Source organism: Muntiacus reevesi, chromosome 3 (assembly GCF_963930625.1).
Source record: "Muntiacus reevesi chromosome 3, mMunRee1.1, whole genome shotgun sequence".
Taxonomy (NCBI): domain Eukaryota; kingdom Metazoa; phylum Chordata; class Mammalia; order Artiodactyla; family Cervidae; genus Muntiacus; species Muntiacus reevesi.
In genome coordinates this window covers 220,246,298-220,271,873 of record NC_089251.1, presented here as the reverse complement: position 1 = coordinate 220,271,873, position 25,576 = coordinate 220,246,298, and the positions used below count along the sequence as shown (strand labels likewise).

Below are 25,576 nucleotides of genomic sequence, written 5' to 3'. Positions count from 1 at the left end.
CAAAATGGTGTCATTGGATTTTTGTTCTTGTTGTTATTTACACACCTATTAACAGATTCAATAAAGGGATGTTAATTCAGTCATGCCTCAGGATAACAGAGAACAGTTTTATTTTTATTTTCCTCCATCTTGAATCATTCTCTTTCCTCAGCTTTCATAACATGAGACCCTATTTTTTTCTTTCCATCTTCCTTACCATTGAATTGTGGGGTTTTTTTTTCTCGATGTTAACTTTTTCTCATAACTTAAACAGTGCCGATTCCTGAGCCTGTTATATCCCTCTTATCTTCTCCCTCTTTCCTCTCCTTAGACAACTTTATTCATAGTCCATAGGTTTATACACCAATTATGGTTGTGCACACAAAAGCACATGAAAATTGTACTCTTGTACAATGATCTACACCTTTCCTCTGAGCTTCAGACCTGCAGTGCTCTGCCCCTTGGATTTTTTCACTTGGATAGTTCAAGGGCAATAAGTCAAAATCAAACACGTGGTTTTCCTTGAATCCTGGCTCTCTTCCTCAGCCCCTCTCCACTGGCCCCACTGAGCATGAACGGCACAGCCAGTAACCCAGGGGCACCTTGTAAAATGCCCTCCCTCCAAAGCCTCCATCCATTACCTAATAAATACATATTGGGTCGGCCAAAAAGTTCATTCGGATTTTTTTGTAACACCCTACTGCTTTCTACTCTCTTCTTTTCTCCCACCATCATCACAATCCAAGCTCTCAACCACTCTTTCTGAATTATTGCAGGAACCTCCCATCAAAGATATATATGGTTTTCTATACTACGGCCAGAATATTCCTTTCAAAATGCAAATTCTGATGATATTGTGCCCCTTTCTGCCTTTCCTGAGGAAAATACCAGTGGCTTCCCAATGCCTTTAGTTAGTGTGAAAGCTAAAATATTGATACATACTCCAATCTTGGCCTGCTTTTCTTTTTTTAGGCAATGTTTGTTTTTTTTTTTTTTATTGAGAGTTTATTTACAATGCTCGCCAATCTCTGCTCTACAGTAAAGTGACTCAGTTACACACATATATACATTCCTTTTTTATACTCTTTTCCATTATGGTTTATCACAGGATATTGAATATAGCGCATCTCACCTTCCTCGTTCCCACACTGGGTCGTTGCTCCCTGGAGGGTTCCTCCCCTTTCCTTCCTCCTCTGCTAAAGATCCCCTCATGCAAGAACCCCTACTGTTCTTTTAGATCTCCATTCAGCTTCAGTCCGGACTTCAGACAGGAAGTAGTGTCTGACCTTCCTAATTAGACAATACTATCACTGCACCTTTTTCCTTATATTTTCCTAGGTATCTCTGCAGCACTTTGAAGAATGCCATACTCTCTAGAATGTACTCATCTCTACATGCAGGACTCTCTCTCACTGTCATACACACACTCACATACACTCACACCCCTCACAGGCACTTTCCTTATCTTTAGAGCCTCAGATTCTAGAACAGTGACAGGCTGAGAACAGTCTCTCGAATGAATTAATGAATAGTATCCAGACTAAGTTCAAATGTGAAATTTATATCAGTTTGTTTTCCTTAAGATTATATGAACCTATATGAACTAGATTTTCTTCAAAGTATATATAGATAGTGCATATGAGTGGAAGATGATGGTATATACATTAAATTCAGCCCCCAAAAATGAATATTTCCTGATATAAATTAAAAACCAATTTTTTATATTCCAGTCTTAATAATTTTATAGTTATATTTTAAAATTTCCATCACAAATGCAGATATTTCCAGTACCACATGTTGAGACTAAGAATATATTTAACTTTATTTAATGAGATTTGGTTGTATTCCAGCCAAAACAAATGTTTTCTCCTTTCATAGCATAGAAGACATAACACATACATCTTAGAAATTCATCACAATTATCAATATGAATACCTAAACTTCATAGTTTTGGAAAAAGTTCAAATTAACAGCTTCTGGCTTCAATTTTCTTCACCCCTTCATAAGAGCAAGAAAGGCGGCCACATGTTTGGAAGGCTTAGCAATATTATTTAAATCCCATTTAAAAGTACAGTACAAGGGTCCCTATATGCCATGACTATTAAGACTGAAGCTGTGGCTTTTGCACACTTAGAGAACTGGAGGAGGAAGTGTGAGGGAGTAGAGGTGAAGAGGAAAGAAACTTTTAAAAAGAAAAAAAAAGGAGGTAATGAACAAGTCAGAAGAGATTTTAATCCATTAGCAACATCTTGATAATAACATCTGACAAGTCTCCACTCCAAAGATTAAGACCTATCTCCCAAGGAAGAGAAGGAATATGAGCACCCTCAGGAATTGAGAATATTTCTTTTTCACAGAGTCAGACCATAAGTGACACTTCCTCTAAGTTTATGACAATGATTGTAGTTGTGCTTCTAAAATGATAATACTCCTATAAGTAACAGATGAAAAGAAATAGAGGAAGAATGGAAACAAACCTCATTTTTAAAAAAATCCACATACACCTAAAAAATATACTTCAAAAAATAGAGCTTTCTTCCTAGATTTTGTTTTACAAAATTTCAAAGGCAGAACAAATGCCCTTAACAGTAGGAAACACTAAGAAAACCTATAATATAAATATGTATTTTGTGGTCTTTGCTAAAACCTGCTTTTGAAGTTATATTTCATGGTGGCTGCTTTAGAAATGTCAATACCACAACAAACTCAAACTTTTCATAATTTGATCTATTCCCCAAGACTGATGTAGCATTTATGTAACTGTTTTTATTTCTTTTAATATACTATTATTGACTGCCTCTACAATTTAAAGAATTCCAAATATGAATGAATATTTAGTACACTTTTCCCTTTTGAGTAATCAGTGCAAAAAGATATGCAGGAATTTAAAACAAATAAACGACCTTTTCCCAACTCTGAGAAGAAGCCTCTGGAATTATCCTGAACATATAAATATCAGTAGAGTTTTGCCAAGAGAATGCACTGGTCATAGCAAACACCCTCTTCCAACACAAGGGAAGACTCTACACATGGACATCACCAGATGGTCAACACCGAAATCAGATTGATTCTATTCTTTGCAGTCAAAGATGGAGAAACTCTATACAGTCAGCAAAAACAAGACCGGGAGCTGACTGTGGCTCAGATCATGAACTCCTTATTGCCAAATTCAGACTTAAATTGAAGAAAGTGGGGAAAACCACTAGACCATTCAGGTATGACCTAAATCAAATCCCTTATGATTATACAGTGGACATGATACAGTGGAAGTGAGAAATAGATTTAAGGGACTAGATCTGATAGACAAGAGTACCTGATGACTATGGACAAAGGTTCGTGACATTGTACAGGAGACAGGGATCAAGACCATCCCCAAGAAAAAGAAATGCAAAAAAGCAAAATGGCTGTCTGAGGAGGCCTTAAAAATAGCTGTGAAAAGAAGAGAAGCCAAAAGCAAAGGAGAAAAGGAAAGATATACCCATTTGAATGCAGAGTTCCAAAGAATAGCAAGGAGAGATAAGAAAGCCTTCCTCAGCAATCAATGCAAAGAAATAGAGGAAAACAATAGAATAAGAAAGACTAGAAATTTCTTCAAGAAAATTAGAGATACCAAGGGAACATTTCATGCAAAGATGGGCTCAATAAAGGACAGAAATGGTATGGACCTAACAGAAGCAGAAGATATGAAGTAAGAGGTGGCAAGAATACACAGAAGAACTATATAAAAAAGATCTTCATGACCCAGGTAATCATGATGTTGTGATCACTAACTTAGAGCCAGATATCCTGGAATGTGAAGCCAAGTGGGCCTTAGGAAATATCACTATGAACAAAGCTAGTGGAGGTGATTAGTCAGGCTATGGCTTTTCCAGTAGTCATGTATGGATGTGCGAGTTGGACTATAAAGAAAGCTGAGCACAGAAGAATTGATGCTTTTGAACTGTGGTGTTGGAGAAGACTCTTGAGAGTCCCTTGGACTGCAAGGAGATCCAACCAGTCCATCTTAAAGGAGATCAGTCCTGGGTGTTCATTGGAAGGACTGATGTTGAAGCTGAAACTCCAATATTTTGGTCACCTGATGCGAGGAGCTGACTTTTTTTTAAAAGACCCTGATGTTGGGAAAGATTGAAGGCAGGAGGAGAAGGGGGTGACAGAGCATGAGATGGTTAGATGGCATCACCGACTCAATGGACATGAGTTTGGGTAAACTCCGGGAGTTGGTGATGGATAGGGAGGCCTGGCATGCTGCAGTTCATGGGGTCACAAAGAGTCGGACACGACTGAGTGACTGAACTGAACTGAACTGAGGAACATCTAGGAAAGGTACTTCTCTTTTTCTACTAAAGCTGAAGTGAAAATATTTGCTACATAATTATTTTAAAAATACCAAATCTTGTTGATTGACTTCCTCTACAAGTTCAATTTATTAGGTGATTGCTCCATTTGAACTGGGTTTCCCTGGTGGTTCAGACAGTAAAGAATCCACCTGCAATGTAGCAGACCTGGGTTTGATCCCTGGATCTGGAATATCCCCTGGAGGAGGAAATGACAACCCACTCTATTATTCTTGCCTAGAGAATTCCATAGACAGTGGAGTCTGGTGGGGTATAGTCCATGAGGTTGCAAAGAGTTGAACACAACTGAATGACTTTCACTCCTTTCAAACAATGGTGCTAGAGAAGACTCTTGAGAGTCCCTTGTACAGCAAGGAGATTAAACCAGTCAATCCTAAAGGAAATCAACCCTGAATATTCATTGGAAGGACTGATGATGAAGCAGAAGCTCCCACACTTTGGCCATCTGATGCGAAGAGCTGACTCATTGAAAAAGACCCTGACACCGGTAAAGATTGAGAGCCAGAGGAGTAGAGGGTGACAGAGGATGACATGGTTGGATGGCATAATTGACTCAATGGACATGAGTTTGAGCAACCTCAGGGATATAGTGAGGGACAGGGAAGCCTGGCGTGCTGCAGTACATGGTGTCGCAGAGTTGGACACTATTTAGTGACTGAACAACAATAGCCCACCCTATTTTTTCTAGGACATGAGATTTCCTGCCTAGAAAATCAAGGAACTATTAAAAAGAAAGGTATAGATACAGCAGTTCTTACTGTGGTGACTCAAGGACAAATAGCAGATAACCAAGGAGGGTCTTGGAATGCAGGAATGGAAAAACCAGACCCTTATCACCCTTCCCTCTCCCATGTTGTAACTATTAATGGAACAGTATAACCTGTCTCCCCTCCTACCCCATAGAGAGGAGGTATTTGCCTTACTCTTTCCCCCACCTAGTATACGTGCCTCATCCAATCAGCAAATGACCCACAAGACCCCTATCCCACTCCTTGTACCTTGAGTATAAAAATGGACAAAAGACCGCCATTCAACGTCAGTTCTCCCTTGAGCTGGCCTGCTGTTCTAACAGCATCTCCCACTCTAATAAACTTTATTTCTCTCTCATTCTGACTCCTGTCTGGAAATTCTTTTCCAACCCATGCCCGGACCATGACACTTAGTAAGTACTCAATAGAGATTCACTAGCTGTAGCTTTATTTAATGTGTGTTCAATAAATATTTAACCTTTTTTCAAAGTTGTATTTTACATTATTTAATGAAGCTATACCTGGATGACTAAATTGATATTTACCTTAAGAGGAATGCCCAAATTAGACCCACAGTAAAGGAGAGTAAACAGCATCACTGATGCCATGTGATTTATGGGAAATACAGTTTTCCTCTTTTGATTCTAATTACACACATTTTCCATAAATTAGTCATCACACAGGCACACAATCTTTAGGAAACTTACAGATACCTTAAAGGAAGCAATGACTAAAGTGGAAATATTTTCTTTTGTGAATCTACATGTCCTATATAGTTGGAATTAGACATCTATTCTAGTTTTCATTTCCCAGAATTGAACTATTTTCCTTGCAGGGGTAAAAATCCATGGCTTAGTGGTTTCTGGACATATCACACCAAACACACACAAGATTCTGTCACTTACAAGAGAGATACTCTCTGGAGTCTGGAATTCTCCCTCCAGCAACATGCATTTAACCTCCATTTAGGTCAATGAGAACTATGGGCAGGTACAAGGACCTGGGGAGTAGGAATTTTTAGCAGGTAATTGTTATTGCAACAGAGCTGAAAGAACACTTCACAGAAGAATCAGAGGTGAACTCACCTTAAATCTTTGCTTTCAGCCAAGAATAACCTAAAACCTAAAGCATTCTTTCAAAAAACCTGACTAATTAAAACTCAGAACAAAATAAGTTTCCTTGAGTCCTCTGTTTCTCATTTCAACCCAGTGAACTTTGTATAGTTTCACTCAAGAAAAAAATAAATACTATGCATGCTTGCAAAGTTGCTTCAGTCCTGTTGGACTCTTTGTGATCCCATTGACTGTAGCCCACCAGGATCCTCTGTCCATGGGGTTTCCCAGGCAAGAATACTGGAGTGGGTTGCCATACTCTCTCCTCCAGGGGATCTTCCTAACCCAGGAATTGAACCCACATCTCATGTTTCCTGCATTGGTAGGCGGGTTCTAGGCCAATCAGTTTGCCAGAAATTTTCCATTAATCTAGAAAACTACTTTCTCTCAGTACATATATTCAAATCACACTCAGATCAAGTTGTTTAAAAACAAAACAAAACTGTACAGGTCTGAATCTCACATAATTTTGCATTAAAATGTAACAATTTTGCAAAATAAGGGAGGAAAGAAAAGTCTTACTAAACACTGATTGCAGCCAGTGGACACAGGACTAAGAATCGTATGCAAAGGAATCCAAGAAGAGCTTGGGAAAGAAGGGAAACAGAGAAATCGGTCAGACCTGAATGGGTTCAGCAGGCAAGACTCAAACTGTCTACGTGAAATGGGTGGTGTAACTCAGGACACCAGATAACTCAGAGGTTCTCCTGGCTGTGACCCTGATCCTTGGGGCCCTTGTCTGAAGCCATGGCTCTCTGTAAGTCCCTTCAGACTTAGAGGCAATCCTGCTAAATATTATTGTTGCCTCACATAGCCTCCCCCTTGCATCCTTCTCCCATCCACCTAGAGTCAGCTGTTGATACTGGGACATGAGCCCTTTTCTTTTCTTGGGGACCCACCCATTCTAAACTTTCAATATTTATTTCTGAACTTTCTTCATGCCCCCAGCCCAAGACAGTTTTATCTAACAAGCAAGAAGATATCTTGATTTTTTACTTATTAGGTAGTTTTCCAAATATTTTGCCCATGTCATGAGTTCTTTGACTTCCCTGAAGAGTGGGCTCTTGAAACTCAAAAGCTAAGACTTTACATATTTTTACTTTGTATTTTGATGTGTCTTCTTACCAGAGTTTTCTGGAAAGGACCAAGAGGGTCAAAGAAAAGAGAAAGTATCTGTTAATATTTCAAAACTTTAATTCTCCTCAATTATTTATGCACAGTATTACAAGCCATGAATAAAATTGCAGAATTAATGGAGAACATAAAATTGGGTGAAGCAAATTCAGTAAATGAAAGAACTATAAGGAAAGAAATAAGGAAGAGAAAAAGAAAATAGAGAAGAAAGTGTGTATTTGCATTCAAATATGTGTGTTAGTGAGGTTTCCAGGCTTCAGTATGACACTGAGTAAATAGAATTGGAAGTATATACCATGATGTTATCTAAGATAATCTTAGTGTTTGAAGAAAGACATGGAAAAATTCTTAGAAGTGCTCTGTTGTGACATCAGATTATTAAATAAAACAATTATAATAAACAAATAAACTTTTAAGCACAAAATTTTAAGATGCACATCAGTTTTGCACATGACTGTAAAGAAAACCTACGTTTTAATTGTATTTAGCAAAATTGCTGAATCCCAAAACAGGCACTGTCACTTGTAAGATCTTCTAAAAACTCCCACAGAGAAAAATATCTCCTCTGTCCCAATCCCAACTTTCTCCCACGGACCTCTCTCTAAAGCTCACTTAGTATTTTGGTCACAGGGTACTGATGAAGAGATATAATGAACAGAGCTAACAATGTTTTACTCACTTTCATCTTACCAAGTTCACTAGTTTTTAAGGTAGCAAAAGAAACAGAAGGTCCAACAAGAAAACACCAGAAAATCCTGCCAACCATCCCTTGATAAACATAACTCATTGAAAATTTTTGTGAATAGATGACATTTTAAAAGGCAAAATCTTCTCTATTCTTAGTTGACAAATTCTTTGGAAGCTTCTTAAAGGAATAAGCTGGCAGTGCTCTCACATTTCAACTTTAAAATGAAAGGAATCTCTGAACTTTCCTTCTTTAGCAACAAACTCCCTTAACCCCTTGCCCCACTCCTATAAAGAAAAGAAAACAGAATAGGTTATGATCCTTATAGGCTATGATCGTTAGTATACATATCCCCCTTTTTGCCTAGAGCCAGATATAACATGGAATCTGAGGTTATCCTTCATACCTCATTAGTCAAGTTTAGTACTATTATTTTTCCCTTTAGATTGCATTTTCAAGATTAAAAATGGATAGCTGTGACTTGGAAATAGGAAACTGGACCATCTCTGAACTAGAGCAAAGTTGAAGACAACTCTAAATATTTCAAAATATTTTGAGTAATTTCATGAACTTTCCTGACAACTGGTCATTCTATCCTCACCGAATCCTGTGATATGATATTACATACTCAAAGTCTATGATACAAGGAAATACAACTTCAGGGATAGTAGTAGGGTTGTTTTCTTTTTTTTCTTTTCTGTTTTCTTGTTTTAATTGAATGGTTTATCCAAGCAAGTCTAATTAGTTAATAGTGATATAGCTCTAGAGTGGTGAGTGCATTAAAGATATTCAGAGTACTGGTTCTCCAAAGCTTAACTGCATGTGGCTATTGGATCACATATCTACTTTTCTGCCGTGTAAGAAGAAAACATCCCAGAGTATAAGTATTAGTTGGCTTTGTGGTGTTGGGTTAGTGTGCCAATCTGAGGTTAGAGCAGAGATGGGATCCCAAGCCCTGGGCTTTGTATTATATAGTATTGTATTTTTGATGTTGTACTTAAGGGTCAATTACTGTTCCCATTATAAACCCTGTTTTTCAAGGGTTTATAGCTCACCAATTTTCATTTTGGTATGCAAGCTGCATGAATACACAGGTTTTAAAAATAGCTTAAATTGGGTAGAGCCATTTTTAGATATAAAGCAGTAAAACACACTTTTCATTGGTTTTAGTTTGTTTTGGAAGTTTCCAATCTAAAAGTTTATTCTATCTTAAAATGCAAAAACGTGTGCTTTTCTTTCCTGCATCTTCATAACAACTTCGATGGTAAAAGGAAGCCAGGGGGGATATTGAATAACACTTCAAGGAGGAAAACCATTTAAAAATCTTTTTTTTGTGTGTGAAGATTTGTGGGTGAATGTCATTCCAGTCAATGTTCTTCAAAATCCATAGGCTAATCAATCAAAACTCCCTGAGCATGGGCACTATTTCACGTCCCTGTTGTGATAGATACTGTAAGAAATGAAACACCTCCCTGTCCTCAATGTGTTTGAAATTCTAGTTAAAGAGAAACACAAAGACAGCAATATTCATTATAACAGCAAACATACATGGAAGCACATAAGTGAGAAATCATGTGACCTAGAATTTGAGGTAAAAGCAAAGTCATTTACAGAGATGTACAACTTACTGGTGCCCTGCAAAACGAACAAGAAATTCCAATATATGGTAAGGTAATTGCCCAGATATGGAAATTTACCCATCTAGGGTCATTCACTATTAAGAACCCTTGCCCTGACCATGAGAATTCAAAAACCTCTACCAAAAGGCAAAGTTGTTTTCTCTGCCATACTGAATGCTTCCAAATCGTAAAACCAAATTTCCTCTTGCATTAATTAAAGTTAAACTTCTTGAAAAGGTCCTCTACACCAGCTATTTTCACTCTGTCACCCAACTCTCACTTCCCAACCTATTCCAGTCTGGTCTCCAGCAGCACCACATGGTTCATACTGCTTTTGCCAAATGACCAATAACCGCCTTGTTGCTGCCGCCAAATAAGAAGTCTTTGCTTTCCTCTTTCACTTAAATTTATCTTGATTTAGAAGATGGACACGGTTTTCTAGCTTTTGTCTCATAGTAATCTTTATCATTTTTTCGTTCTACCCATCTACTCCCCTCACTTTGCCATAGGCACCTCTCTCTCCTCTCAGAGATGTCCCACTCCTGTGAAGTTCTGGTGGGATATCGTGGCTACATTCCATTAAGGAAGCTGAAGGGACAGAACCTCCTTCTCTTTACCCCAACTCAGGATGCAGTGTTTGTAGGCAGGACTCAGCCAACTGCACACTTTCTCCAGGAACTTTAACACCTGATCAAGTCAGGGTGTAGGTAGGGTTAGACATCATATTCATGTACTGGTAGGGACAGAAGACCCTACAGTTCTTGCTGCATCACACTTATTATATTTCATGTGATGCATTTCTCCAGAGCTCATCTGTTTATGCTTATTTTCCAAATCTAGTTCTCCACATTCATTTCTGTTATCTCCAGATATTCTTGAGTAAATTTAAGTTTTGCTTAAAATAATAGAAAGTGAAACTTTGCTGGTGCTGAAGCTCTAATACTTTGGCCACCTGATGTGAAGAGCCAACTCATTGGAAAAGACCCCGATGCTGGGAAAGGCTGAGAGCAGGAGCAGAATGGGGATGACAGAGGACAAGATGGTTGGATGGCATCACTGACTCAATGGACATGAGTTTGAGCAAGCTCTGGGAGATGGTGAAGGACAGGGAAGCCTGGTGAGCTGCACGGGGTTGCAAAGAATAGGACATGATGGAGTGACTGAAAAACAACCTTTGTTACTTATGAAAAAATGTTGATTGATATAATTTCTAATTCTTCAGCTCTTCTTTAGAGCTTTCATTTTCTACTCTTTATTTCTTGTATGTTGCAATTCTTCTGGATACTTTTAAACATCCCTTCTCATTTCACTGTCTGTTACCTACATGGGTTATTTCACTTACTCCCTTGACTTCAGCCATCACCCATATACTAATGACTTCTAAATCTAACTAGCCATTCCAAATCTCTCCTCATATTTCATTATTCACACTATTTGTTTTTTCATTTATTCTACAAATATTTGGTGAATTTCCACTATTAGGCGTCTATATGATAGGCAGTGGAGAAACAAAGCAGTGTACTTGTCCATTTAATGATGGCTAGTCTAGAGGATTCCATAATCTGGTAAAATATATGATCCCATAAACTTTAACCTAATGGATGTCATAGTTCAGTGGATTCCATAGATGTCATATAATATTTAACATCTCTACTTGGATATTTCAAAAATAGTGGCTTCATCAGCTTTCCCTGACACTTATATTCAAATATTTCTCCTATTGGGTTTCTATTTCAATGAAAACATTCAACTGCTTATGCCAGGAACCTGAGCATTACACTAATTTTCCCTCTTCACTCCATCTCAACCTCTGTACCATTATTAAATGCAGTCTGTTCAATGTTCTCTGGATCTCTAGAATGTGTCCACTGTCTGCCATCAATTTTGCAGCTGTTTTATCTATATAGGTCTCCATTCCCACCCCCCCCCTTTTTTTTTTTTTATATATCAACACTAGTCTTGGTTTTGGGCTGCAACCAGAGTAAACTTGACAAAATTCAAGCCTACTTGTGATTATGTTTTGGCTAAAAGCCTTCAAAGGCTCCATAATTATCTCAAAATTAAATGTAACTCCTTTTCAAATCTCCTCCTCCTCCTTGTTACATTTCCAACTTCTCACTCACTACTCTACAAACTCCTTTAGAAGTTTGTACTTCTAAACTATTGAAATTCTCTCACATCAGCAAATGGATTATGCTCTCTCAACTCTCTTGCAAGGCATATCTTCTTAGTTCCATATGAATTCCAACCAGGCCAGTTCCATTCATTGTTTAGGTAATTTATCTTTCCCTCTGAAGGTTTACTCTTCCTACAAGACTCGGTTATGTCCCTTTTTATGAATTCTTAAAACATCTTGCTTTCTTCACATCCCAGTATTCACTACTCTGTATCATTATTTTCCATGTTTTAAGGGTAAATTTCACTATAATGCAATGCATTTGAAGGCAGAAATCATACTTTTTGTTTTTTTACATTGCTTTACCCATAGCATATAGCAAGTGATCCATAGACATTAGTCAAAACAAATGAATCTTAACATTTGCCTTAGCAAAAATTCAGTATCAAACCATAAAAATACCTTTGTTTTGTCCAGGCTTTAAATACACTGGATAAATTGATCTGACCATGAAGAGAGAGTTTTGTCTATCTGAAAAGTATGGTGCTCTTGTTTATAAGCTGTGCCTGTTGCATCAGTTATCAGATGATGAAATAGCAACAAGTCCTAGAAGTCCCCTCTACTCATACTTCAGCCATACCACACTATCAACACCCTATTTGCTTTGAAATTAGTAATGCTTCTGAAAATATTTTAGAATCCACTAGGATTGACTCCTTAAGGATTACAGAAATCTAGTGTCCCAAATATGTAATTACATCCTTCTTAAGGATCCTAAGAACCTACTTTTTTCCATTCCCATTTTCTTATCATTTTCTTTATTAACTTTCTTCAAAGGTAAAGAAAAGTGGTCCTGATAAGAGATCTAGGGTAAGAGAATGTTCTCCTTGGTCATTTAGGTATACATAAAAGATCATTAACATCTGAAGCTATCTGAGCCCTAAGGCATAAGTTTGAAAGATTTATTTTGAGCTGAAGAATAATAATTAGAAAATAAATAGTATTAAGGACATTGTATGTGCCAGGTGTTACACTGAACTCATACAGGGCAGGTAAATAGGCATGTCTTCAACACATTATAGACCAACAGTGTGATACATGAGAGTACCTGAGGGGTCCAGAGACACTTTCAGGGATTCCACAGAATTGAAACTATGTGTAGTATAAAAACCCTCATTTTCTCATGTGTATACAGTGGAGTTTCCCAATGGCTGAATACTATTTGATGTGACAGCAAATTGAATGAAGAAGTAGATATGAGAACTCAGACTCTGAAGAGATTTGCTAAAACAGTGCCACTCTTTTCAGTAAATACTTTTGCTTTGGAAAATGTTATTTTTCATGAAAAACAGTTTGCTAATGAAGTGAATTTATTGTTGTTTGAACAATAAATACTTTTTTAAAGATCAGCTTTAAATTTATATTAGGGAAAATATCGACAGATATCCTATTACTTAATGTCCTCAATCTTTTTTTTTTTTTAGTATAACAGGATTATTGAGACCAAAAAGCTTAAGAATCGCTGACATAGGCAGTAGAATAAAAATAAGAAACATACAGCCATTATTGATTTCCCACACTGAACATCACTGCAGCTGAAACGAGTTCAAGTGTGGCTGATGACCAATTTTGATGCAGTGCCCCATCTTGCCATCTCCTAGTTTGTCTTCCAGAACGGCAGTGCTGGGATAAAGAGAGAATCATAACCAGCACATCCATGAAAATGTAAGCAGTAAGTGGCTGAGGACATTCTATGTAGGACACTACATTGCCCATTCTCTCAGATCATCAATTCAAAGAGTATTGTTACTTAATGCTTATGGAAGTCCACTTTATTGAATATGTCTCTACTGGGCATTAAATTTTGATTTACATCTGGGTAAATTAAGGAGAATCTTTGAGCACTTTTCTTTCTCCTTTGTGTGTATTATGTGCCTGTCTCAGCTAATTCTCAGCAGTTATTTGGGTATCAGGGCAAGAAGATGTGCCATCAATGTTTGGAAGCTAATCAATTGATCAGTTCTTGGCTAAAGCCAAAAGGAAGCATCACTTCATTCTTGGTGGACTCGCCTATCAACCATGTAGCAAATTACTTCTATCGACAAAAGTATTCAACTATTCTCTTATTCAATGTAACCATCTCATACTCTGAAAGAGTGAATACAAGGTCAATGCAAGTGTCCTCAGTGCTTTGGGAGAGGATTTTAAGGTTTCTCTTTTTAATAGACTTTCCCTGAGAGTAGCAAAGGCACCATAAAAAGAACAGTTAATGAAACTTGCTTTCTTCATTACCAAACTTAATATAAATACTTCAACATGTATGTTCTTATTTTTTGTTTTTTAAATTATTCATGGGGTCTATCTTTACTGGAGTTGGGGGGTGGTGATATACAAGAATAATTATTGCAACAGAAGAGAAGTAACAGAAATTAGTGCAACAGAAGAGAACACAATATTTTTAATCACAACTAATAAAAGGAACAATTCATAATCTGCAAAAAAAAAAACACAATACAATAGAATTAAGAATGCAGGTTAATCCTTAATTTAACCTATATTAAATAATTATCATGTAGAGGTAAAATCATAGATAATTTCAAGGTCTCCAGAAAACTGCAGTTTAAGGAAATGAGGTCTTAGATTTTACACTCTGACATCACCTACTTTTATTTTTCCCTCCAGTACAAATTCACATCAGAATCCCTTTCCTGCGCCATTAGCAAGGTAACTGCCTTACCTAACTAGCATTGCCCCTTTTCATTTTGGGGTACGCAAGCATCTGCCACCTACACTCAGATCATGGTCTTGTGAGAGGCCCAGAGCAACCTTCTTTAGAGCTATCAAAGCCTTCCTCATTATCCTTTATGGGCTGTGCAGAAAACATCTCAACTATTAGACATTTAACTGGAGGGCAGTAGGATGCGTTTGCTGGCCCCCTCCAGTTCCTTGGGTAAAAGCTCTGTTCATAATCAGTTTCTGGTTTTGTAAATGACCCTCAAGAGGTTCCTTCCAGTCCACTTCAGCTCCCTTTTTAGCGTCCCATTGATTTTCCAGACTTTAGGAACATGTCCTTAACTGCCTCTTTTTCCAATGGCTGTTTCCACTGAATGCTAAAGGAACACTTTGATACTCCAGTCATTGAGAAAGGGATATCTTGAGAACTAACACACCATTTATACCAGTACAGTTTACAATAACATTTCCTGCAGAAAGAAGGTGCCTTTCTCAGAAAGAGAAGGACAATTTCTGCACCCCATTTAGTTTCAAAACTACAAGCAACACCCTTGTTACTTGTCAATAAAGAAGAAGATAGAGTAGCAATCACAATACATAAATGATATTATTTGTCCCGAGTGCATACCAAATAGTAACTTGCTCAAAGAGCTTGTATGAATTATGAATGGCAGGAAGGCACAGAGAGGAAACTCAGTACAGACCCACCCCACGCTGCTGTTACATGGATATTTTAAAGGCAGAAGCTTTTGCACAACAAAGAAAACTATAAGCAAGGTGAAAAGACAGCCCTCAGAATGGGAGAAAATAATAGCAAATGAAGAAACAGACAAAGGATTAATCTCAAAAATATACAAGCAACTCCTGAAGCTCAATCCCAGAAAAATAAATGACCCAATCAAAAAACGGGTCAAAGATCTATACAGACATTTCTTCAAAGAAGACATACAGATGGCTAACAAACACATGAAAAGATGCTCCACATCACTCATTATCAGAGAAATGCAAATCAAAACCTCAGTGAGGTACCATTACACGCCAGTCAGAATGGCTGCTATCCAAAAGTCTACAAGCAATAAATGCTGGAGAGGGTGTGGAGAAAAGGGAGCCCTCTTACACTGCTGGTGGGAATGCAAACTGGTACAGCCACTATGGAGAACACTGTGGAGATTCCTTAAAAAACTGGAAATAGAACTGCCATATGACCCAGCAATCCCACTCCTGGGCATACACACCGAGGAAACCAGATCTGAAAGAGGCACGTGCAACCCATTGTTCATCACAGCACTGTTTATAATAGCCAGGACATGGAAGCAACCTAGATGCCCATCAGCAGATGAATGGATAAGGAAGCTGTGGTACATATACACCATGGAATATTACTCAGCCATTAAAAAGAATTCATTTGAATCATTTCTAATGAGATGGATGAAACTGGAGCCCATTATACAGAGTGAAGTAAGCCAGAAAGATAAACAGCAATTCAGTACACTAACATATATGGAATTTAGAAAGATGGTAATGATAACCTCATATGCAAGACAGAAAAAGAGACACAGATGTACAGAACAGACTTTTGGACTCTAGGGGAGAAGGGGAGGGTGGGATGATCTGAGAAAACAACATTGAAACATGTGTATTATCAAGTGTGAAACAGATCACCAGCCCAGGTTGGATGCATGAAACAAGTGCTCGGGGCTGGTGCACTGGGATGACCCCGAGGGATGGGATGGGGAGGGAGGTGGGAGGGGGGTTCAGGATGGGGAACACATGTAAATCCATGGCTGATTCAATATATGGCAAAAACCACTACAATATTGTAGAGTAATTAGCCTCCAACTAATAAAAATAAATGGGAAAAAAATGTATCTCCCTATATAAAAATAAATAAATAAATAGAGCCAGAGATGCCACATGAACTATGTGATGAGATTGCAAAGGTATATAATTTATGTTTGACTTATCTCCAGCTCTAAATCTTGTTTTAAATAATACAGAGACACTATAGAAGCTGTGCATCTGAAAATAAAATAGTGATTAAATTTTAATATCAAATAAGCAAATCAATATAATAATCTGAAAAATCTCATGGGAATGGTGGGGTCTTCAAAAATACGTCCCCTTGGCCACTAAATAATAACAACAGCAACAAAAAAGCAAATTAAGAACAACAAAATACCTTAGGTCTTACAATATATACAGATGTGGAAGACAGAAATATAAGGAAACTTGGGCATTTATGTAGCATTTGGAAACATAACGGTGGGCATGAAAGTACTCTGCTTTGACCTGAAATTTAGGGGCAAAGGCATTATTGTTCTGTTGCCAAGAAAAAGGGTATTCATATTGTAATATAAGATATTGTTATACTGCCCAGTTCTTTTTTAGACACTGTAATAAAAAATTATAGTCATTTTTCAAAGAAAAGTCATAGAATGATCAGATCACAGCTCTACAAATAAAAATATGCCAGAGACTTTCTATCTTGTCTCAGAATACAGTATTCATGTGTCCTATTTTCTTATTTTTTCCCTTTACCATTTTCCCTGAGGTTCTTTTGAACTAAATAATCAGGAGAAATTGGGAGGGAAAACAGGGAAAGAAATCCTTTTCTCCTGAAAAAAAAAATCATTGTATAGAAGAGTTTTTTTTTTTTTTTTTACATACATTCACATACACATGCCCTCAAAAAGGCAATACTTGAGCTGAAACAGAATCATTATCAGAAAGTGTGTGTTAAGAAAAAGAAGAAAAAATATGTAGGCAAGGACTCATCTGAATGATCCTAGTTAAGGGCCTTACCAAAGAGATAGCTTAAGTTATCTTTGAAAACTGGAGAGCCTCCCTGCTTGGCTGAGTATGAATTGAATGTTCCCAAAGAAACATTTCACAAATAGGGATACCCTTCCATTTCATACTGCTCTTTCTCGAAATAGCAACACCATTTAGCAATATTTCATATCAAGACAATTACATTGTAGAATTATTGTAGTCTTAGAGTTTCATTAAAATTAAAAAAAAGTTAAATCTCTGTTTTGTTGAACACAAGAAATGAATAGTAAATATTGATTTAGAATGAATGCAAACATTTCCCTAGGAGTGGATAATTACTGCCTTTCTATGCAAAACACTTATATTTGAAGAAGCACTTCACTTACTTTGCCATGCGGTATACATTCTTTAGTACATTTTAAATTATACGTTGTCCTGGACAGTGTCTGCTCTATAATTTCTTGTGTCTCTACACCAGAGTCAGTATGTAATTTTAAACTACAAAGTTTCTGCCAACTAGGAGAATAGGTTTAACTCTTTCTCTTTGCTGGATTCACAAATTCTTACACGAAGAGATCTGGAAAGACATAGGACTGATGATCTCAGACCTGGCGCAGTTTGGTCTATTTTTTAGGCCAACAGAAATGCCACCAGTAATGACAACATATTTACAAAGCAGAGATGAAAATGGAACATAGGATTCTTGTATCTAAGCCAGTTTACAGCTCATCTAAAAGGTATGAATTAATTATCATTAGAAAATTTTAATGAACTACTACTAGTTTGAATAATTCTTATAGAAAGGTCTGGTTAAATAATGGACTATCATACTTCAGAATATCTCTTGTCAAATTCTTTTATTTTTGTTGTTTTATCCCTCTGCCAAGATCCTTGCAACAAAGCAGTATTCAAATTACATGAAGGAATATAGTTTAACCATTTCTGTATCACCTATGTATACAGTGACTTAATTCAGAAGTTTATGTTAGAATAGTTTTAACTGTACAGAACACACAAATTTTATGTTTCTATATTAAATAGTACAAAGTTATAAAACATAATATATATCATGGTATTCATTTTTTTACCTGTAAATTTGCTGTTTACTAAAGTAATAAAAATACTTGCAAAATCACCTCATATTAGAAAAATTAAAGTACCCACCATTCTATTCTGTTTCTATGAAATTTGACTATTTTCTTAAAGATTCTATATATTAGTGATACTACATAGTGTTTGTCTTTCTCTGTCTGGTTTATTTCACTTAAAATAACGCTCTCAGAATGGTGGTTGCCAGAGGCCAGGGACAGGGAAAAGGGGGGGAGATGTATGTAAAGTATACAAATGTTCAGTTGAAAGAAGTCCTGAGGATCTAATAAACAGCATGGTGACTATAGCTATTAATATAGTATTGTAGACTTAAAAGTTGCTGCAAGTAAATTTAAGCATTCTCATTACACACACAAAAAAAGATATTACAGCAAGGAGATGGATGTATTAATTATCTTCATTTTGGTAATCATTCTACAATGTATATCAAACCATTATTTTATACACTTTTAATATAGACCATTTTATGTGTCAATCCATCCTCAATAAAGCTGGAGAAAATTATAAATAAATTAAAATGTTTAAGAGACTAAAGAATGAAGAAATGAAAGCCCACAAAATAATAAATGTGGAGTAAGGTTACTCAGCAAAAACTAAATGAGATGAAACCAGGGGACTGTTTATGTACACAAAATAGCAGTGTGTTCTGCTTCTGTACAATTTTCACCATCCTATCATGTGAGATTCAGCCTTATTTGCTCTCTTTGGTTTCAAACTGCATACAGCCTCCTACCTTTTAGATGTATTAAAGTTTGCAATAAAAAGGAAGAAATGAACCCTAAGAGGAACAAAATCATTTCAGTGATTATAGCAACTATGAGTATACTTGAAGATTCATCAGTTTCAACCTTTTGCAAGTCATGTAGTGTCTTATGGCATCCACTGTGCTTTCTTATGTTTGTATCCTCTCCCATTATTGGCTTATTTTAGGCCAATTTGTCTGGACACAATAACTGCCTGGGGAATTCATTAAACATGATTCTCAAGACCTTATTCCAGAGAGTCTGATCCAGTAAGTCTGGAACAGGGCCCGGGAAATTTTTTTTTTTTAATGCTCCAGATAAATTTTTATGATTATATTTGGCAGATATGGTTCTAGACCTTCATCTAACCCATCCTCCAAGCAGACTTTTATTTTTAGTCAGTGTGGGCAGTATCTTCACTAGCCATACTTGAGAGGATGCTCAGTGAGAAATATCCTCACAGTTCCTATTTCAGTGTAAAAGGAAAGTACAACTAAGATTGACTTTAAGTCACACTAGAGTAAATCTAATTAATACCAGCCCTGTTTCTTGATGGAGATTTTGATAGAGGTGTGTTTTAAGCAACAGGAAGGTCTGAGTTACTCAAGTGCAGATTGAAAAGGAAGTGGGTACAACAAATGGACACAGAGCTGAGAGGGCTAGATGGAGACAAAACAGATAAATTATCTACATCACAAATAAGACTGACCTCTGTTCCTTGGAAATATATTAAATCTAATAGTTTTCTAAGGATAGAGTTAATCTGCAAAAGGCTATGAGGATCATAGTGATGTTACTTTTTTAAATGCAAACGACAATACTTCACAGAAACTATGAATGGAGACAAAATTCATGAGCCCATGGTAAAAATGCCAGATTTGATCACAACCATGTGTCAATTCCAACCTCGATTGTGTCTCTGCAAGTGGTATCAAGAGATGCTTTGGAAGAGAACAGAGTAGTATTCCAGATGACAGTGCTAAGGTAAACGGCACTGATGAACATTGGAGGTATTTATAAGAGCATTGTAAGTGCTAGGTGTTCAGTTGTGTCCAACTCTTGTGACCCCATGGACTATAGCCCACCAGGGTCCTCTGTCCATAGACTTCTCCAGGCAAGAATACTGGAGTAAGTTGCTATTTCCTCCTCCAGGGGATCTTCCCGACCCAGGGATCGAACCTGGGTCTCCTGCATTGAAGGCAGATTCTTTACCATCTGAGCCACCAGGAAAGCCCATTTATAAGAATAAATTGTCAGATTTTAAAAGTCATAAAGATAACAAATGGGCATGGTAATGTGTTTGACTTTGTCCATTATGTCCCTCCATATTCCACCACTTTAACGAGTGAATTATGTAGAAATTTTTGCCTTCTTTAATGTGTTTCTTAGCAGCAGAGCAGGGCAACTGTGGACAACACACACCAAGAATCTTACTAAAAGAAGAAATCCCCATAATAGGGTCTAGAATCTAGCCTTTGATTACAGGCATTCACTGATTTTAGAAACTCCCTTATTTTATATAATCTAAGCTACTACTGATTGGAACACACTTCCCGATTTCTGAATTGTTAAAAGGTGAAAAAAATGAGCATCGTAGCATCATAATATGTGAACGTCTTCTAGAAAAAAAACTAAAACAACAAATAGACAGTCTTTTGAGCTTATAAAGTGTGTGCATTGGTCACTCATATCTGACTCTTTGCAACCCCATGGACTGTGGTCTGCCAGGTTCCTCTGTCTGTGGAATTCACCAAGCAAGAACACTGGAGTGGGTTGTCATTCCCTTCTCCAGGGGATCTTCCCGACCCAGGATCAAACCCCTGTCTCCCACATTGCAGGCAGATTCTTTACCATCTGAGCTACCAGGGAAGACTGAGGTTGTAAAGATGTTTATCAAAGAAACTCAAAGTTTAACAATTAATAGTCTGAGGGAATGGTCCATCCCCAAGTCATTCCCCAGGGCACTGATACCATGTGAGGATGCCAAGAGCTGGTTAGAGTCAATGCGTCACAGCAGGAGAACCTTTGCCTTCTCAGATAAAGCTATGATAGACAATGGAAGAGCCATTGAGAGCAGATGTAAGAGCGGCCAGATTGGTGGAGAGGAATCTGTGTTCCCCACCAGAAGGAAGAGATCCTGCTACTCTAATCCAACAGCATACAGTATATGCCAACAACTCTTGACCACTGTAAGTTGTTTTTCCTCCTCTTTTCTAAATGGTAGTCTTAATGAATTTATCCCCCTTTTCCTTGTCTATTGTCTCTGGAGGAGGTAATTGAAATCATCATTTAGCATTCAGTGAGTGAACCATGAAATTATTACATCTGTATCATACTCAAAGCAAATACACGTCCCTTAAAGACCAGCTTGGACCTGGGATGCAGTAAGAGAGTGAGCCTAGAGTTTGTATATCTTTTGGAAGGGGTAAATCTGTTTATAATACATAGGAGAGCTGCATTACTTTAGGCAAAGGCATTAAAAATATTGTTCATGTATAAAGATCTTATGTAGAGAAAAATGAACCACAAGTTGTAACTTGTGAGTTTATACCTATTATTGATACTTGAGGGAGAACTTAGCTTTCGCTATGGGAATTGTCTCCGTGCTGCATTATTTTGATATATATCCTCTAGGATTGCTAGCTGTAAAATCACCTATGCTCTTCCAACATATGGAGACAGATCACCTAGAATGAATCCATCAGAGAGGAAAGTAAATCCTGGAGAAGGGTGTCAGACAGTAAAAAAACTGTGTGTGTGCATGTGTGTGCACATGCACACATGCTCATGAGAACGGAGAGGGGAGGGGAGGAGAGAAGTGGGAAAAAGGAGATCAGAATCCCTAGAAACATGAGAAATTATGGAAGACAAAGTTGGCATTACTGTCAACTGAGAGATGCCTCATTAACACAGAATAAATTGTCTTGTTTCAAATTTTGCAATAGCTTTGTAAAGGTGGGGTCAAATAAGAAAACTGTTACTGACTCATTGTCATTAAATTATTGCAAGTGGAGAGAAAGTAGATCTCCTATCTTGGTTTCACAGAGAAGCTGAATCTAAATTTACCACAATACACAACCAGAAAATATCCTGCTAATGAAGTCAATATCAAACAGCCATTATAGCAAACTCTTGTTGAACTCCTATCATGTTCCAATCATTATGCTATTAATGATATGTTAACTCTTTCCATCCCCTCAATAACCAAATTAAGTAGTTTTACTCACTCCATTGTACAGATGAAAAAACTGAGGCTTAGAGAAGATAAACAATTTGCCCAGGTCACACAGCCAGCTGGGGTTAGAACCCAGGCTCTTTACCCTTACTCATCTGTTCCCTTAACCACCACACTCAACTTGGGACAAGTATAGTACTTCCCAAATACCAGTGGAATTCTTGTATTTATCTTTATCTCCTGTCCAAGTCTAGAATGAGAGAAAAAGTGTTTTCTCTCTGCCAACAATACCACTAACATTGCTACATTGACATTATTCAGCAAATCGCTTTCACTTAGTTAAGCAGGGTGAGAACTCCCTGCCTAAACATTATAAACAAGTACAAATCCAGCTAGAAATAGACCCAAAAATTCAAAAGTAGTATAAGAAGTGGAATTTATTATTAATTCCCCTTCAAGATTTATTTTAAGACCAAACAGACTGTATATAAGTGCTGGACAACAGGACAGAATCTAATTAAGCCTGGCCGTTACTCAGCGTTGAGGCTCAGACTTACCCTATTTGAGTCCTTGCGGCGGGACACGATTTCAGAGCGTTGAGTGTTCAAAGGAATGTTACTTCTGCAAACAGCATTCTTAATGTCAAAGGATAAAGCATCCCAGTTGTGGGGAGCGTTGTTGTACATCTACCAGGAAAATATTCATCAGCTACCCAGCTGGTCATTCCCTTTGCCTGTGGCTATTTGGACAAATTTTAGTATATATTTAAAATACCCACAAGATCTCCAATCTTAATTATAAAGCCTGAGAAAAAATGTCCAGTGAAATGTCCAGGTATAAAATAAGAACCTCTTTTTAACTCCTTTGCCTCAAGATTTACATAACTGTGAGGGCAAGGAAATCAAATGATAAAATAAAATACCAGATACTACAGATGAGAAATGAAAAGTTAACCAGCCACATGCCAGTTTCTTGCTACTAGTTCCAGCGGATACCAAAATCAATGGGACTGAGCGTAGATGTAGTTTGGAGAGAAAAATCTCCCAGGCTAATCAAGGGATATATTTTCAAGTCTATTTTCCCCCACAGAACTGTTTTGTTTTCTCACATCAATGAGCTAGAATAAAATGTGGATCCCATGATCAAGCTGGCAGAAGTCATGCTCCCTACCTGGATGCTCGAAAATTGTAAATCACAACTTTACAAGGATTTAACTTTTCCCTTTCCAAAATAATCAAATGTTGTGGCGAGGGGGCCACTAATCATGACAAAAAATATACTGCAAATTCTTTCTTTTGGTGCCAAGTCCAATAAGTTCTCTGAGTGAAATTAAATGCACGATCTTATTCCAAACCACAGCTTCCCTTGAGGATGTGCAAATCTCAAGTGGGGGCTGAAAGGCCAGTTGTATCAAAGCCCAGGGTTACACCCATTTTTTTCAAGTTTTTTTTTTTTTTTCTTTTTTTAACTACTGCCTGCAGTGTAAATGGCTCTGGCCCCTCTGCTTTCCAGCCTTCATAGTCAAATCAGCACTTCATACTTTCCACATTCTGCATCTCAAAAGTGGGCCAGTCCCTGACTTCTCTTAGTTTCTCACAGTTTTTGTTTATTTTAAGAGATTCTCTGCTGAACTCCAGGGAAGGGGGGGAAGGGGAGGGAGAGAGAGGAATCTGCTATGTTGTAAGCAATTACTGGCTCCATCTCTTAGATCTGCAGTATCACAGGAATTAGAGATGGAAAAGACCCATTAGGTCATCCTGTACACCCTGGGCCAGCACAGTGCTATTCCCTACTGTAGATTATCTCTTCTGAGAGTTTTTAATATGTTTCAAGGGAAGCCAATGATAACATGGTTTCACTTTATTTCTTTTGCTGCTTTGTTCTGTCCAGTCTACAACATGCCATTTCTACGGATGGATCTAGGGTGACTTTTCAAAGGACATTTGACTGCCCATAAGAATTACAACAACATTTTTGCTTTCCAACAACTACGTTCCATAAGTTCAGCATGAAAGCATTCACAAAAACAAATTCTAAACTGCCAACATTTAGTCCCAGGGATGGAAATATTACATATAAAATAATTTTGCGTAGACATATTCCATATAACTAGTACATTATGTCACAAATATAGCTGTGTGAGTGTGCATATATGTTCATATAAAGTACATACAAATACTCATCATTACCCCAGAGTGTTTCTGTTTCCTTAAAGTTGTGCCAAATGCTGCATAATTCACGAAAATGTGATCCAAAATATTTAAGGTTATGTTTCTCACAATTTTCTTCTTATCTCTCTTAAGTCACACATTTTAAATGTCAACTCACATAGAGAAATATTTAATTTCAAAAATACTCCTCTACTAGGAAATTCTTAAACTCTTCCCCAAGTAGTTTTTTCTTCTTTGTTCATATCCTAAGATAACGGAGTGTTTTGACTTAATGTGTCTGTGCCTGTCTAGGTGTCCTTACTTGATAGACTACCAGTCCCATCCCTCAGGAACAGGAATACAATAGGAGGGAAACCTAGCAGGAGAAATGAACACATCATGTGTTCTGAAGTGACTGTCATCTTAACCATTGTCCTTGAAGCCTATTTGTGGAAGATCAAATCAATATTACTATGTGAAAGGATACAGCTTTGTGCTAGAATCATAATCAATAGTGATAGCATGTGAAGTTTTTCTAATATCACATTCTAAGTGTTAGAGTGTGTTCTAGGTATAATGCAGGACATATTTTCATTTGAATCTGTTTAATAAGTTGGCCCATCTTTGATATGTGTGGTAGAAAAAAATGATTTTTCACTGTTCTATTAGGAGATGGGATAATGTATTAATCAAGAGTCTGGAGTATGGTCCCTTTACAAGGTTTGTAACTGTGAGTATGAGGGTACTACCAGTTACCTTTTATGTGATCAGTGGCTTATATACTGTTCTTCAAGGAAAAGATCCTAATTTACCCCCCACCACCAAAATTGTAAATGATAAAGGGGTTCGATCTACTCTATGTTCGTTAAAGAGTACAACTAAATTAGAGAATTTTAGAGGAAGAAAGTTTGGGCTCCAAAATCCATCAGGTTCTTCCCCAACCTTGCTAGGGAAGCTTTTGAGCTTGTTCCTCCCTTGACAAGGGCTCTTTTCATTACTGGTTCCTAGGAATATTCCTTCCCCTCAGAGGTGTCCTCCCTGACCACTCTGGTTAATGGGGATCCCCCGTTAAGCCTCTTACAGAACCGTCTTTATTTAACTCTAACAAGAATCAACTATTGCATTGTTCATTTATGGTTTCACC

The 25,576-nt window shown here is 37.4% G+C and overlaps 1 long non-coding RNA gene across 1 annotated transcript in view; it reads right to left on the bottom strand.

The window, feature by feature from the left end:
• LOC136163420 (uncharacterized) overlaps positions 1 to 22,946 on the bottom strand; it is a 220,005-nt gene extending 197,059 nt beyond the window's left edge. Inside the window, exon 1 of the long non-coding RNA XR_010662240.1 lies at positions 22,840 to 22,946. This is a non-coding gene — a long non-coding RNA (uncharacterized lncRNA). The remainder of the gene's footprint in view (positions 1 to 22,839) is intronic.
• Between the last annotated feature and the right edge of the window lie 2,630 nt (positions 22,947 to 25,576).